Raw genomic sequence first — 11820 nt, forward strand, 5'->3', positions numbered from 1 at the left:
TTTTATGTATCAGGATATCATCTAAATTTTATTGAAGAAGAAAGGGAAGAGGGACTTTACTGCTTCAAAATATTTGGTAACCGCAGGTTACCAAACCACAGGTGGATGGCTTCTGGGATCCTTCCAAGATTTTAAGGCTCTAAAACTCACACTTTGAGGACTTGGGCAATGCTTAGCCTCTCTCAACTGTGCTTCTGGGCAATAAAACAGGAGGTGACACCCCCTATAGGCGAAAGTATAGGAATAATTCTGGGCTTCCTTCCACAGACCACACCCACCCTGCCCAAGGTGCCAGCCACTGGGGCCTGACACCTGGCAAAGGTGATGGGGGTATAACAGTGTCTCACCCTCCTCCCCTATTCCCTCAGCCTGAGTGGTTCATTCTTCTCATTGATATCTCTCTTATGTAAACCGAAAATAAAATTCTAAGTCCCGCAACCATCTGAATGGACCCCTCCTCTCAGCCAAGGCCATTCCAAAATTAACCTGGAAAACTAGTTCAGGCCATGATGGGAAGGGGAACTTGAACACACCTCATGATACCCTCCCTTTTGGGATTACTAACAGAACAGACTCTTTAAGTCTGATAGAAACATTTACACTCTATTCTCTCTGAAGCCTGCTCTACCTGGAGGCTTCATCTGCATGATAAAACCTCAGTCTCCACAACCCCTTATCATAACCCAGGTATTTCTTTCTATTGATTCTGGGTCTTTAAATAATAACTCCTTCAACCAATTGCCAATCAGAAAATCTTTGAATCTGTCTATGGCCTGGAAGCCCCGACCCTTGCCAGTTGTCCCATCTTTCTAGATGAACCAATGTACGTCTTACATGTATCGATTGATGACTTATGTCTCCCTAAAATGTATAAAACCAAGTTGTAGCCCAGCCACATTGGGCACATGTTCTCAGGATCTCCTGAGGGCTGTGTCACAGGCCATTGGTCACTCATATTTGGCTCAGAATATATCTTTTCAAATATTTTACAGAGTTTGACTCTTTTTGTTGACATTTAATAACGTAACATTACTCATAGCTGCCTACCATTTCCTGATAGCCTACTATGTGCCAAGCACTGTGCTTAATGCTTTATATATGTGACTGGTAACTGATAGACTGGTAGTTTCCCATGCTATGATGCCATGAGCCCAATTACGCTGACCAGCAGAAGGTCCAGCCCCTGCCCATCTGATTCCCTAATATCCAGGAGGAATCTGTTCACTCACCCATGGCAGGAGGAGATTTTCAGGCTGTCCTGCCTGCTTCAGTCTCCTTACACCAAAACTCAAAGTGAAATGGGAGAGTTCCCTGATGCCCTCGCAGGACGTGCCACAGGGGTGTGGCTTGTCTGTTCTGCCTCCACCGCTGCTCAAACCCCTTACAGGAGGGGGAGCATGCAGGTGGGCAGGTGCAGGAGCCAGGATGAGCACTTTTGAGCTCCAGCCTCACAGTGGCATCTAGGGGTGTGTGCCTGTGACTCTTAAAGCCCCAGTGGGCATGCTACAGTGCTCTTTTAGCTCTGCCATCTGCAGATAGCTTAAGTGTTAACCATCTCAGTGTCCTCTTGGCACCCATGTATCCACACACCTACCCAGGTTCTTGTCTGGTGTCCAGGAAGAATCAAGTCACACATGGACTTGAAGAATGGTGAATGCAGGGATTTTATTGGGTGACAGAGGTGGCACTCAGTGGGATGGATGGGGGCTGGAAAGGGGATGGAGTAGGAAGATGATCTTCCTTTGGAGTTCAGCTGTCCCGTGGCCGATCTCCTCACTGACCGTCCCAAGCCAAACTCTTCTCAAAATTCAAACGCTCCTTCTCTTCTCTCCTTTTCTAGTGCACCACTCTTCAGTTCCTCTGCTCTTCTGTTCATCTGTCTGTCTGCTCATCTGCTTGTGGAGCCTAGGGTTTGGGGTTTATATGGGTACAGGATAGGGAGGTGTCATGGGCCAAAAATGCAACATTTGGGTGCAAAAACAGGAATGCCTGTTCCCATTTATTGCCACAGGTTTCCAGGCTTGGGGGTGGGGCCTATGCCAGGGAACTGCCCTCTTCTGCCCAGTATTTCCCTGTCTCCTGTCCATATCAAAAAGAATTTCACTCTAAGCTATACAGGGTCTTTTTTTAGGCAATTCCTCTGAGCCACTCCTCTAAGGCCAAAGTCTGCCTTCAGGAAGGCTAGGTAGGGACAAGCAGAAAATGGGACTGCCTCTCAAGGGACAAGGGCCATCTGATTCTTCTCTCTTCACTCACTCAAGGCCAAAGGCACGCACCACCACGGCCTCCACAGCCCACTTCTTTCTACCCTGTTGGTAGTTTTATTTCAGGGCCCTCCTCACTCTGACCCTGCTCAGCATCCTCCTGAACCTTCCTGAAGACTGTTCTGAGCTTCAAATCTTAGGGACAAGAGGTTAGAGTTTTAGTCCCTTCTTTCTTAGAAGGTATAGAACTCCTCATACAAACTGTTGAAGGTTCACCCCAGCACTTTGCTTTCTAAACCCTATGAGGTGGGAGGCCAATGAAGTGATTTTCCTCCCCAACTTAACCCCAGTAGTAACTCAAGTCTTCACCAAAGTGACATTTGTGGCCTCTACCAAAAGTAGCTGGCCAATATTTTAGCACCCAGTTCACCAAGCACTGCTGAGTGTGCATACCTGGTTTACTCACCTCTATCATTCCATGCTTACAGCTGAGAAAATCAAGACTCAGAGAAGTTAAGTAACTTGCCCAAGATCTCTCAGCTAGATTTTGAAACTAAGTTAATTAAATTTCACAGCCCAAGCTTGATCCAGGTGGTGGCTCCATTCTCTAAGCATCCCTTCTTTGTTTCTTTTAATGAGGTCACAGCAGTTGAATAATCGTGATGATGGAGCTTCGGAGGCCGCAACTTAGGGTAGCCCTGGCCCTACACCCTGAAAAGGTTCATCTGCATTTTCTTTTTGTAGAGTGAAAGAAGATGCAAACAATGATTCCTATTTCAATTTTCTGATATGAAAAGAAATCTCTGGAATAAATCCTGCTGCTCTGGTTTTAAATTAATCTTGTATAGTCAGGAGACCATGAGTCTAAAATTGAGCACTTGGGGAGCCAGGGGTAATTTTTAGAATCACAGTGAATGACAGAGCAAACAGAGGCTCAAAGTCAGAGTCAGGCACATGTCTCTGATGAATGAGCTAGCAAAAAAATGTTGTTCTACTACAGTTCAAACCGCCAAAGTCAGATGAGACTGTTTTTAGAATATATAAAGGTTCTGCTAAGTTCATCTCAAGTTCAGCAATGTAAAAGAAGTGCTCCATTGGCAATACAATACAGAAGGATAAGCTCTGACCTTGGAGGCAGGAAAGAGGGCTTCAATCCCAGCCTGGCCTTGGGCACAGTATCTAACTTCTCTGAAGCTCAGAAGCCTCATCTATAAGACGGAGACGATGGTGCATACCTTGTTGTAAAGAGTCAAAGGCATAACATATCCCCAGTCCCAGAACAGTCCTGATACATGGAAGACACTAAGTATTCAACATTCAGATGAATGATGGGATAAAGCCCCTGATATCAATCATAGACACATTCAGTGAGGGTTAGTTCCCTTCGCTCAGTCAATGCCATGAGTGTGGTCAAGATCATCTGGGAGAGAATAAGGAATGAGAGGCAAAGGGGCCAAGAGGCACACCAGGAGACATCAGGAAGACTCAGGAGGAACTGGAAGGAGGTGGGTGGCAAGCAGGGAAGAGGGAGACAGGGGAGCCCAGAGGGAAGGGACTTATAGACAGGGAGATGTCCACAGTTAGATGCTGAAGATAAGCGCTGAAATATATCCAGATAAATCATGGATTAGGCAGTCACTGGGGACCCTGGTCAGGGTTCCAGCAGGAAACAGATGGCAGCTCCAAAGAGAGTTGAATGAGGAAATTGTACAATGCTCTGAGCAGACTCAGGGAAAAGTGGCTGGGGTGAAGTGCCCTGGGGTGGAAACAGCAGGAATCCACCCCCACCCCTAGCCTGAAGGAGTGAGTTGGGCATGTTCTTCAAGCCCCGGTGAGACTTGCATCCACAGGTGGCCATCAGTGGAGCTGGGGGCTTCAGAAGAGGAGGCAGCTATTGCCAACCCTGCCCTTCAGGAAGGGACAAGAAAGCGATACTGATGACTCTCTACTCCCTCCCTCCCATCACCTCCCCCAACGCTGCCATCTTCCACTAGAAACCAGAAATCCAGGTAGCTGCTGTCTACAGAGGTTGGCCTCCTGGGGAACACAGCATGGGGAGAAGGGTGAAAGTCAGCATATCCAGCCCCCTGGGTGAGAGCAGGCAGTTTGAGTAGTAGGGTGGTTGGGATGGGTCGGAAGAAGGGACAGCAGGCCCTCTACTCATAGTGACTCCATCAACAGCTTGAATCCCTATATACACATCTGAAAAATAAAATACAACACAATGCCACTTCTTTTAAGATAGTCTACTATTCAGAATTCCCACAAAGTCTAACTGGCCTTCCCCCAACTGGTCCAAATTGAATTGTACTGACTGTTGTCACATGGGGAGCTGCAAAGCCACACATTTCAAGACTGTCTAAAAACACCTCCATGGCTCTATCAGATGGCAGCTAGCCACGGCGCTACTTCTTTTAGAAACCGCAATTCCCAAATCTGAAAACGATTTGAGAAAGTACTACAAAAATGGCTATGTCTGCTCTGCTTCTCTCTCTGCGTCATCCTTGTGCAGAGAAAAGAACAATTTCAGCTCCTTTTGGGGATACAGATGTGCCCTGACCTACCTTCCCTCCCTGACTGGCCTGAGCTATCTTTGAAATTGGGTCTGCACTGGGGCCGGCGTGTCCTCAAAAGCCTAAGCGAACCGACCATCCATTAAGGACTGAGGTATTTGGCTTTTGCTTTTCCAGCCCCTCCCATCAGGCCTGTCCACCACCTCTGTCCATGCCCCTCCGACCCACACACACCTGCACACATACTCAACACACACACACCTGCACACACACCTGCATGCACATCTGCACACACACACACACACACACACAGACGCATTTCACAGCACAGTCTGCAGCCCTCTTCAATGTGGAAAGCATGAGTGCATCACTCCACCTGGAGCAGGAGCCAAGCTTCCAGGTGAAACTGGAGCTGCAACTTCTTTCCCTTCTGGATGCCACAGAGCAGAAAGCAGACTCTTGGAATCACAGATCCCAGTGCAAGAAGAGGACTTACAGTGCCTGGGCACCCTGATTAGTGCATAAACCCTCCACAGCCACTGCCTGGCTCATGGCAGCAATTCTGACAACCTCTTGCTTGGTTCACTTTCCTCCAGAACTTGTGCTTTCTGAGACCTTCAGAATGTGAAGTGCAGTGGGGAAACGGGGAGGGAAGCAGGTTAAGACCCATCCTCCCTCTCTTTAGGAATTCTACCAGTTAGCATATGGGTTGAGCCATATGGAAATGCTGTTATGCTTCAGTCAAAATGATGTTAAGATCCTCTTGTAGCTCCTCAGTGTGACGATTGGGTTTTCAGGCTCATATGTGAGATGTGCCTCCCTCAGATCTTGTTACGATGTTGGCACATTACCCATCTGATGTGAAAAAGAAGTGATGTTGAATGTTGGCATTCATATAATTCAATCTAAACCATAGAGAACCAATAGTCAAAGTACCACACTCATGAATGGGTTGGAAAATGCCCAACAATATCACTAAGACAAGGCTGTGTGGGTAAACTGGACTAGAAAAGGAGTATAATTGAGGCCTAAGTGGAGTTTCCAGTTGCCTTTCCCTAGAATGGATGATGACCATGGCTGCCAAGCACCTTTCTCTGAGGCAGACGGGGAATGGTGGTCCTCCCCAGCCAAGGGAGGGCTCATCTAGGTGTACCGGCTGGGGACACCAAAAGAGATGCTGTGAGGCAGGGAGGGAGAAGGGTTGCCCCTTTTCCTCATTATGAATCCTAAAAAGTGGCCCCCCACACATTGTCCTGCATTAGCTTATGATGCAGACATTGTCTTAGTCCATTTGTGCTGCTGTAACAAAATATCTGAGACTGGGTAATTTATAGAGAACAAAAATGTATTTTCTTACAGTCCTAGAGGCTGAGAAGTTCAAGATCAAGGCACCAGCATTCACTGTCTGGTGAGGGTCATCTTACACATCAGAAGGTGGAAGAGCAAAAGGGATGATCTGTCTGTCTGGAGGCTCATTTATAAGGGCATTAATCCACCCCAACAGATCCCACCTCTTTGCAATCTTTGCACCACTACAAAGTAGAATGTGTTTCAACATGAATTTTGGAGGGGACGTCAACATTTTAAACCATAGCACACATCAAAGTAAATCTGGAAGCACAACATGGTTGTGATGGTGAATTTTATGTGTCAGTGTGACTGGGCCACAGGGTGCCCAGGTGAAATATGATTTTTGGCTTTGTCTGGGAGGGTGTTTCTGGATGAGATTAGCATTTGAATTGGTGTACTCAGTAAAGTACATGGCGCTCCTTCATGTGAGTGAGCCTCATCAAATTCTTTGAAGACCTGAATAGAACAAATGTCAGAGAAAGGAAAAAACATTTGCTGCCCCCTTTTCTTGAGCTAGGACATCTCATCTCATCTTCTCCTACCCTCAGGCTGGGATTTATACCATCAGCTTCCCTAGTTGTCAGGCCTTCGGACGTCAGACTGAATTATACCATTGGCTTTCCCAGGTATCCAACTTGCAGACAGCAGATAATGGGACTTCTTAACCTCCACAATCATGTGAGTCAGTTCCTCATAACAAATCTCCTTTTAGATGGATAAATAGATGATGGATGGATGGATGGTGAAGGGATGGATAGATAGATAGATAGATAGATAGATAGATAGATAGATAGACAGATAGATAGAGTAGGGGTAGAGACAGATATCCCCTATTGGTTCTGTTTCTTTGAAGAACCATAACTAAGACAATGGTTCACCTGATGAGCACCCTAATATTTTGCTTGCTCAGGCTATTTGTGGCTCCCAATAACATAAGCAGAACCGAGACATTCCCATAGTCCCAGGGGAGACTCAGGAGGCAGCTAAATTCAAAGAATCATAGGGCCTGCCACACTGAAGTGAAAAATAATCAACACCAGAGGCTTGGGGTGGCCTCCTTTACCAGGAGCCAGGTGGACACTAATGCAGAAACCCAGAACTCACAGAGTACCAGCAAGAACCAAGGGAAGACAGGTCATCCAGTGAGGGCTAGCAGGTTCTGCCTAGCCAGGAGGAAAGATAACACATTTTTTCCCCCCAAGATTATAGAACAGGCCTTGGCCAACATGCTGGAACCAGGAGAGGAAGAGGACTATATGGAGCAGGGCCACCACAGTCAACCCTCAACATGAGACAAAGCTGTCTCAGCTGACTTGTAAACTCATAAGAAAGAAATACACGTTTACTGGGGTATGCCATTGAGATCTCGAGGTTGTTCTGCAGCTACAGCTGACCAATACAAACACAGAGTTTAACGTGACTTGATCATACCTTGTGACATTGTCTGTCAACATAAGCCACAAACACAATATTAGAAATTAGAGGCCAGGTGCGGTGGCTTACGCTTGTAATCCCAGTACTTTGAAGGCCGAGGTGGGCAGATCACCTGAGGTCAAGAGTTTGAGACAAGCCTGGTCAACATAGTGAAAGCCCATCTGTACTAAAAATACAAAAATTAGCCGGACACAGTGGTGTGCACCTGTAGTCCCAGCTACTTGGGAGGCTGAGGCAGGAGAATCACTTGAACCCTGGAGGTGGAGGTTGCAGAGAGCCGAGATCATATAACTGCACTCCAGCTGGTCAACAGAGTGAGACTCTGTCTCAAAAAAAAAAAAAAAAAGAAATTAGAATATATTTCGTGATATCTCTAACCAGCCCAGTTGGCACTGTTGGTACAGGGGAAATGATACATCTGAATAATGGAAACAGTCTGTCAATCGAGAAAAATGATGAGACAAGTCTCAATCATTTTAGGAGGCTTATTTGCCAAAGCTAAGGATGCACACCCAGGAGACAGGTCTATGCCTTTCTCCAAGGATGATTTTGAGGGCTCCAGATTTAAAGGGGAAATGGTAGGATATTGAGAAATAAACAATTTTCATGTAAGAGGGGTATAGGGAAAAATAGTCATTCATGCCTTTGTCTGGCTCGATTAATTTGCATTTTTTTGCATAAGATGACATAGACAAATGGGGCAGAGGAAAAATACAGGGAATCTGCATTTGACATAAGATAACATAGACAAAATGGGGCAGGGGAACAATCAGATATGCATCTGTGTCTGGTGGGCCTGGGGTGACTGCACCTGTAAAGAGAAGCTATCATTTTACATTGCCATGGTGAAATCTTCACAGAAACACCATAAAAGATCTTGCAGCTCACTAGGAATTTTCTTGTGGGCAAATTATGGGGGAGGTGTGTAGCTTTTTATCTCGTAGCGATCTTATTTAGGAACCAAAAGGGGGAGGCAGGTTTGTGTGACCCGGTTCCCAGATTGACTTTTCCCTTTGGCTTAATGAGTTTGGGGTCCTAAGATTCAATTTCCTTTCACAAGATTACAAATAAAATTTCTTTGCTCCCCCACCACTGTCACAATAAAAATAAATCTGTGACAGGAACTTTCGCTTCACTAGAAAACAAATTAACAAAGGAAGAACAGCTATCTGAACTTCAAGCTCTTCCAAATGAAGGATGCTATTTTGGGGAAGCAGTTAGCTCAATGAAACCTCATTATATAAACTTACTTTGCAAACTCTTCCCGACCAGGCAATCTTGGTGATGATATGTGGTTTGGTCCAGAAATGAAGGCAAAGAAGTATTAATTTTTAACATGTAAGACCCATTTTTTAAAGTCTTAAGGACTGAAAAACCCTACAGTTTTAATGTCCTTCTCTATTTAATGAAACTTGATATGGGAACATTTCTAAGTGAGAAGAAAGAGCAAATATCTTTTAAATTTACTCTTTTTTAGTAAGGGTGGTAGCAACTGTACTTCATCAGGTTCTGGAATGTCTTTTCCAAATCTTAATAAAATGCAACATTGTCATAAGTTCAAACACAAGCAAGAAAACAAGTAAATGGTAGGTTTATTAATAGTAGGTTAACCAAACCAGGTTGAATTTGAGATTGCCTTTGGTTCAAAACTGTTTCAGAAACAAAAGGAGACAGGGAGATTGTAAATTCCAAAAGAACTGGAAACTCACAGTCAAAGGCATCTTACTAAAATCCATTTTAAAGCTACTGAATCTCAGCAAGTCACCTATTAAAGTCCGCAGTTTCACTTCTAATGAACAGAGGTTAAACCAGTTTTGACCACCACTATCTAATAATGTCTTTATATTTTACCTCCCTTGTCAGAAAGAATTAATTCATGCTTTATTCATTCAGCAAATATTTATGGATTGTTCATGTTCCACCATGAGTTCTTGTAAGTCCTGGAGGGAGTATTGACACGAATAGTGCACAGTTCTGTCCTCAAAGAGCTCATAGTGGAGGAGCCAGATAAGACAACTGACAACCCCAAGAGAACAGCAGCAGATTGTAATCTATGAGCACACAGATGAGGAGAGCAGACCCAGCCAGCAGGGTCAGGAGAGGCCATTCAGAGGAACTGAAACATTGGAACTCAGGCCTGAAGGATGATGGCAGGAAGCCCAACAGGAGAGGGCATTTCAGGGAAAGAGAACAATATTATGTTTGAAGGCAAGGCGGGGAGAGCTTGGAGTATCTGGGGAATGACAAGTGTTTCAATATGTATGAATTTGGCAATGGGGAAGATGAGGCTGAAAAATTATTCAGGGCCAAATCAAGAATCCCCATGCATGAGAAAGACATCTCAAAGAATGACTTTTTTTTTTTTTTTTTTTTTTTTTTTTTTTTTGACAGAGTCTTACTCTGTCACCCAGGCTGTAGTGCAGTGGTGCAATTTCGGCTCACTGCAACTTCTGCCTCCCAGGTTCAAGCGATTCTCGTGTCTCAGCCTCCCAAGTAGATGGGACTACAGACAGGCACCACCATGCCTGGCTAATTTTTTTTTTTTTTTTTTTTTTTTTTGTATATTTAGTAGAGATTGGGTTTCACCATGTTAGCCAGCTGGTCTTGAACTCCTGGCCTCATGTGATCCACCTGCCTCGGCCTCCCAAAGTGCTGGGATTACGGGTGTCAACCACCACCCCCAGCCTCAAAGAATGACTTTTGAAGGAGATAAAAGACCAGCGTTGAGCCAGTAGAGAGCAGAATTTAATTATGATTCTGCAAATCCACATTTAAGGTCATGGCATCCATAGTACTATTACTCTAAAAAAAAAATTTTTTTTTTAAATCAAGATTCAGAAGGAAGTGCTACAGATGTTACTTTGGGCAATCTGATTCCATCAACTGGTTCTAATTAAACCAACACCTGCATTTTACACAAGAATGGACTTTTCAGGAATAAGGATCCAGCTTTTCTCAAAGAATAATAAAATAATAGCACTCATTTGCTGTGGACAAAGGGTGCGGTAATGTGGAGCCAAACTGCAGAGGAAGTTTATAGAGAAAAGGGAGGTCATGGTTTTTAGGCTGAGCAGACAGGTAAAAATTGTCTTCAAGGTTATAAAATTAGCAAATTGCAAAGCCAGGATCCAAAGCCAGTTCTCCTCATTCCAAACCCAATGTTCTTCTTCTTGTCTTCTTCTTGCTAAAGAAGCAGCTTAGCTGACAGTTCACTGGCCTTAAGTCAGACAATCTAAGTTCAAGTTCTGATTCTGCCACTTGCTATTTTTGCTATATTTGCTGAATGAATAAAGCATGAATTAATTCTTTCTGACAAGGGAGGTAAAATATAAAGACATTATTAGATAGTGGTGGTCAAAACTGGTTTAACCTCTGTTCATTAGAAGTGAAACTGCGGCCTTTAATAGGTGACTTGCTGAGATTCAGTAGCTTTAAAATGGATTTTAGTAAGGTGCCTTTGACTGTGAGTTTCCAGTTCTTTTGGAATTTACAATCTCCCTGTCTCCTTTTGTTTCTGAAACAGTTGAACCAAAGGTAATCTCAAATTCAACCTGGTTGGGTTAACCTACTATTAATAAACCTACTATTTACTTGTTTTCTTGCTTGTGTTTGAACTTATGACAATGTTGCATTTTATTAAGATTTGGAAAAGACATTCCAGAACCTGATGAAGTACAGCTGCTACCACCCTTACTAAATTTCCTTGTTAGCCTCTTCATGTAACTCAGCCTCCTTGTGAATAAAATGAAGGGGTTTGGGCCCAGATCTGTGCTTACACCACTTGCCTAGAGATCCACACATGTCTGGGTTATCAGTTAGGTATTATCACCTCTGATTGTGGACATATTTGCCTCCCACCCCTACTCCTTGAGAGATATAAAAGAGAAGCCTCCAGATGGTCCAGAAATGCTGTGTGTTCATGGGCACATGGTGGTGCCAACCTCAGCTGCTTCAGTTCCACACAGGTTTCACTAGGAAAAAAGAGTTCATTGCTTAAAAAGGAAGAGGAAATAAACAAGTCTGTCAAACACTGGCATGTATGAGCACTAAGATCATTTCCAGCTAAAAATAATTGACCTTCTAATGTTGGGATGATAAAGGAAACTTAGATGATTAAATATGAGATAACTCTTACTGAGTGCTACATGCTTGGCACTATGCAAAGAGCTTCATATGTATTAATTCATTTTCTTTTTTTGGGGGGGGACGGAGTCTCTCTCTGTCACCCAGGCTGGAGTGCAGTGGCACAATCTCGGCTCACCGCAACCTCTGCCTCCCAGATTCAAGCAATTCTCCTGGCTTAGCCTCCCAAGTAGCTG

At 44.3% G+C, this 11820-nt stretch overlaps 1 non-coding gene across 1 annotated transcript; it reads left to right on the plus strand.

Moving 5' to 3' along the window:
- The first annotated feature begins 5474 nt into the window (after window positions 1-5474).
- Window positions 5475-5578, plus strand: LOC112128657 (small nucleolar RNA U13). Its single transcript, XR_002911146.1, has one exon. It is a non-coding gene; the product is annotated as a small nucleolar RNA U13 (small nucleolar RNA).
- Window positions 5579-11820: the final 6242 nt, after the last annotated feature.

The sequence above is a fragment of the Pongo abelii genome, chromosome 14 (genome assembly GCF_028885655.2).
Source record: "Pongo abelii isolate AG06213 chromosome 14, NHGRI_mPonAbe1-v2.0_pri, whole genome shotgun sequence".
In the NCBI taxonomy this organism is placed as follows: domain Eukaryota; kingdom Metazoa; phylum Chordata; class Mammalia; order Primates; family Hominidae; genus Pongo; species Pongo abelii.